This window comes from Triticum dicoccoides, chromosome 4A, assembly GCF_002162155.2.
Source record: "Triticum dicoccoides isolate Atlit2015 ecotype Zavitan chromosome 4A, WEW_v2.0, whole genome shotgun sequence".
Lineage (NCBI taxonomy): Eukaryota > Viridiplantae > Streptophyta > Magnoliopsida > Poales > Poaceae > Triticum > Triticum dicoccoides.
The window spans coordinates 379475590-379481089 of record NC_041386.1 but is presented as its reverse complement, the minus strand read 5'-3'; positions in this window follow the sequence as shown (position 1 = coordinate 379481089).

Genomic DNA, 5500 nt, shown 5'->3' with positions numbered 1-5500 from the left:
TACAGGGCATGCTGCTCATTCAGGAAGCCAGGATCATCAGACACCTATGAGCACCTTCGAGAGACTAAGACAGCATGAAGCGGTAAGGCTGGGCTTGGGAGCTCTGGATTGTTCCACACCTGTGTTAAGATACAAGTGTAATTTACTCGTCATCAGAAACAACACATAAAATAGAGGCGTAGTGAAATCGAGGGCCCGAGGTCTGTAACGAAAACTGGTGAGTTACGCATGTAATTTGAGAGACTAGTGTATATTTTACTACTCGAAATCGACCAACCAAGCGCTTCGTCCAAGACCATCTGCTTTAATTTACAAGCGTCAGTTTTACAAGCGGTTTTGGTTGGAAAACGACAATCCAATCACGGACTAAGATGATGAGTTGGTCGAAAGATCATATGGTTTCACCTCTAACCTACCCGAGTTGTCATATGGGCTATGAATGAAACATAAGACAATGAACTTGTTAAGCAGAAAAACAACAAAAGAGGATGATCTTCTTAACATGCAAATCACATGCATTAGATCAGCATGCAAAACAATATGAAGCATTATTCTTAGGAAGCATGGTGAACAGCTCGTGATGCCGCATGCCACAACATTCCAAGCTCAACTTTGCAATCAAACTCACAAGGCCTAGCATTACATAGACAACATTCAGAACAAACTCTTAAAATACCTTACATAAGTCAACATTCATGTGACTATGCATCTCAGCAGAGTAAATATTTACTTCTGAACTGAAGATAGGAATAGGAAAAAATGATCGACGTTGCTCACAGCAAAGGATGTCCCACTCAAAAATATCAAATGCATGTCTTCTGTCTAACATCAGTGATCAAAATTTGACAGGGTTTTCCAATTCCAATATATTAAACTAATGTATTCTTGCTAACATCAATGATTAAACTTTCACAAGATTTTCCCATTCAAAATATGTAATGCATATGATTGTGGTACGGGCAGGGTTTGCCATCTGATATTCCGGTGGCTCAAGGTGATGACGAATGATTAGAGAACCATTCAATGTATTGTGCATGCTGAAGTATCATGGAGGACACAAACCATCTGAACATTTTGTGCAGTTCCACTAAAATCAAGCTGAGCATCCCTGTGGATTTCATATTTATATGTTGCAAGAAAAGAAAGACACATCAGCACACACATGAATATTGGCCCCAGTGTCAACCCACCAATCGGTGGACTGACAAACTGAAAGTACGCTAAATAGATTACCATACCCAGATGCCCCATCATTGTTTCTTAGAGTGACATTGACAGACTTGGAGTCATGTCCTGGATTCTTGTACTTGTTTGGGCACTTGTTTGCCTAGTGTTCCTCCGAACCACAAGTAAAGTAGCCATCTCTCTTTTTGTCTTTCTTCTTACCCTTCTTAAAGGTAGTATTCTGCCTTGAAGATGTTGGTAGCTCCATTCAGACTGGCATGGTTTGTCATCAATTTGCACGTTGAAATGGCACATGGAGCCGCATTAACCAGCGTATCTTTTTGTGCAGATTCCACTGAAATCAAACAATGTCTTGACTAGCATGGTGGATTTCGTATTTATATGTTGCAAAGCATTAAACACATTGGCAGCTCCATTCAAACAAATAGTCCGTGGTTCAAGGTGACGACAAATGATTAGAGAACCATTCAATGTATTGTGCATGATGAAGTATTATGGAGGACATGAACCATCTAAACATTTTGTGCGGTTCCACTAAAATCAAGCTGAGCATCCTTGCGGATTTCATATTCATATGCTGTAAGAAAACAAAGACACATCAGAACACACATGAATATTTGAATATTGGCCCCAGTGTCAACCCACCAATCAGTGGACTGACAAACTGAAAGTACGGTAAACAGATTACCATACCCAGATGCCCCATCATTGTTGCTTAGAGTGACATTGACAGACTTGGAGTCCTGTCCTGGCTTCTTGTACTTGTTAAGATAATGTCTTGCGTAGCATGGTGGATTTCATATTTATATGTTGCAAGGCTTTGGACACATTGGCAGCTCCATTCAAGTAGATAGTCCGATGGCTCAAGGTGATGACGAATGATCAGAGAACCATTCGATGTATTGTGCATGATGAAGTATTATGGAGGACACGAACCATCTGAACATTTTGTGCAGTTCCACTAAAATCAAGCTGAGCATCCCTGTCTGCATAAATACAAAAAAACGTGATGAATATAATAGTGGTACTAGTTGATTAAACATACGCTTACAACTATAATCATCTTCATTATCTTAACAAGAAAAGATAGCAATACAATAGCTTGAATTAAACATTTATTCAAAACAATACAACAATATAAGTAGCACAACATAACAAAGCACAATCATGTGGATGAAGGCCGATACTGACCTTGTTTGTTATAGATGCGTCGGCAACTGACTTGGTCATACCTTTCCTTGTGGAGTGAATTTTGCAGTCCACGTGTTGTTGAGTTGCCCATGCTCTCTGCAGATTAGTCATTCCACAAGCGTCTACTAATAATTTGTAAAGCTTCTCGATCATTCCTTCTGTAATGTAGCGCAAACAATGACTACTTCTTTCTGCAAAGTGGTAAGACCAACTGGACCCACTAATACATCAGTTTGCCTTAAACACATTGGCTCCTTTTTTGCAGTTCAACTAAAATCAAAGTCAAAATTAAACTGAGCTCGAGTTTTGATATCCCTGTATGCAACAATTGGTATAAGGGAAACAATTACTGAGAAATAACAATTTATTACTTATACTCCCAGAAGAAAAACATCTACTGATCTACCTTATCTTAATGGGAAACAAAGCAGGAGAGTAGCAATTCTCAATCAGTGTGATTCATTCATATTAACTAAGACATTATCTTAACAAAGCCTTGTTTCCACATGTATAAAGAACGACAAAGCAGAAAAGTACCATTCCTAAAACAATGCGACTGATTCATATTAACAGAGACATTATCTTACCAATACCTTGGTTAAACATGTAGAATGAACTACCAAGCAGGATAGTACCATTTGTAAAACACTATAACTGACATATAATAATAGAGACATTATCTCAACAATACATTTCTTAAACATGTACTCTGGTCGATCCCTAAAAGAAATGGTACTCCCGCGAATCCCTAACAAGTGTTGTAGTTTTGAACTAAGATTCAATAGTTAATTCTAAGAGTGGCATTGCTTAATTTTACTAGCGGCATTAGATTAACAAAAAACATAAACAGTTCCAGGGGAGAGTGGGCACAACAACACCATGTGCTTCCATCTACTTATAAAGGGGGTGATGCAGAGTTTGTTGTAACAAAGCAACAAGCATCATGTCTGGGTTGGTCCCATTTTTGTTCACTACTTAATGGGAAAAGACAGAAATTCAATAGCTTCAATTCAACATTTATTAAAAACAGTGCTAATACAAGTAGCACAGCATCTCAAAGCACACTGCACGATCATGTGGATGAACGCAGGTACCAACCTTTCATGACGCAGACAAGATCACATACGAATCTGCCAACACGAATAGGAAATCCAATCTCGTTTTGTGTAGTTGCACTAAAATCAAGCAAAGTCGCCGGTGTGACATTTAAGTTTGCTATAGAAACAAGTTGAATAGATATCGTTGTTTTAACAGAGGCAAAAAAGGAAACAATTATTGGCCAATAAAGGAGGATGAAACGTACGACGACAAAAAGAAGCATCTAACTTATCTTGATGGAAAACAAAGTAGGACAGTAGCATTTCTAAAACGATTGCATTGATTCATATTAATAGAGACATTCTCTTAAAGAAACATTCGTTAAAAATGTAATTTACTTTTAACAGTGGCATTGCTTAAACTTTCCAGTGGCATTCTTAGATTAACAACAGCAAAATAGTTGTATGGGACATGGGACATGGGACATGCCAGCACCATGTGCGTCCACATGTATAAATGGGTGATGCAGAGTATGTCGCCAAGCAGCATATCTGCGTTGGTCCCATATTTGTTCTCTTTGAACCTTTTTCCTATGTGAGGGTAGCAAATCTAGTCCTACACAAACTACCCGACCCCCCAATTTCTTTCCTTTTTCAACAAAGAGATCGGTTCCTTACAGATGTGTGTACTGGGTTACCCCCTTTTTCCCCTTTTGACCAACAAAGTGGCTGGATAGCCAGTCTATACTACTTTCCTTCCCTCCTTTCCTCATTGAACCACGTCCTTGATTCATGCTCCACCCCACTGCACCCTTCTTTCCTCTTTGAACCAAGACCTAGATTCAACTACAAAATCGAAAAAGATCTGCATGCAGTTAGGGCAATGATGGTTTCAAAGAAAGTTATACCTTACGGTCATTGGGATGTGGCTAGGCGTGCGGCGTGAGGCCGGATCTGCCCACACTACGTACGACAGCAAGAAAGAAGGGGTCGGTGGCCCTCCCGCACATGCGCTCGGTGAAAGAGAACAACGCGGCTAACCGTGGATTTCCTCCCTCGCCAAAGGCGATAGAGTGAATGTTGCACCTCCTCCCCTTCCCAGTGTGACGGGATCCGGACGGCTCCTTCACCAGCAGTGAGGGGGAGAGAGAGACAGAGGCCAACACAGTCTTGCTTATATCTAGTGAAGAGGGTGAGAGACTGTGAATATAGCAAACCCTAGCAAAGGAAAGGTGAGCCTCTAGTGTGTATATATATATATAAACACTATTCTGATCACGGGATCAGAATAATATTCTGATCACAACCTGACCTGCCTTGCTAGTAGTACATTGAACTTCCGTGTGAACTAGGTTGAACTTCCGCCAACATTGCCCAAATGGAGCTTGCCATATACCGTTGGAAGCTATGGACATCAGTATCATGACCCAACTTAAATTTTTGGCAAATATAAGCGGTTTAAGAGCAGTTTTGAAAACCGTTTTTTCTTCGCACAAAAAACGTGAATCGTATTTTCGATCGCATTTCTAAACCGTTTATCGGAATGAGGCATATAATATGGCCTTGGAAAGCTGTTGCAAAACCGCTCCGTCCACATGTTGAAAGTTTTCTCTAATTCCCTATGGTTAAAGAGTAATTTGAAAAAACATAAAATTTCATAAATCGAACAGCTGAATTTGTTTTTTCAATGTCATTTCTAAACGGCTAATCCAGTGGAGGCATATGATACGGTGTTGGAAAGCTTATGAAAATGCGCTACTTTTTCATCTTGAAAGTTTTTTTCTAATTTTGAATGGTTTAAGAGTAATTTAGAAAATGGTCCAAGTCCTACCGAGTTCGTATTTTCGAGCTAATTTTTTAACTGTTCGTCCGAATGCAGCAAATGATATGGCGTTGGAAAGATTGAACAAGTGCGAAACTTTTTGGTATGTATTGTTTCACCCAATTCTTTACGGTTTTAAGTTAGTTTCGAAAATGGCAAAAAACGTATTTTCGCCGTAATTTCTACAAACTTTATCGGAATGGAGCAAATAATATACCCCTGAAAAGCTACGGAAAATGCGAAACTTTTTCATGTTGATGGTTTT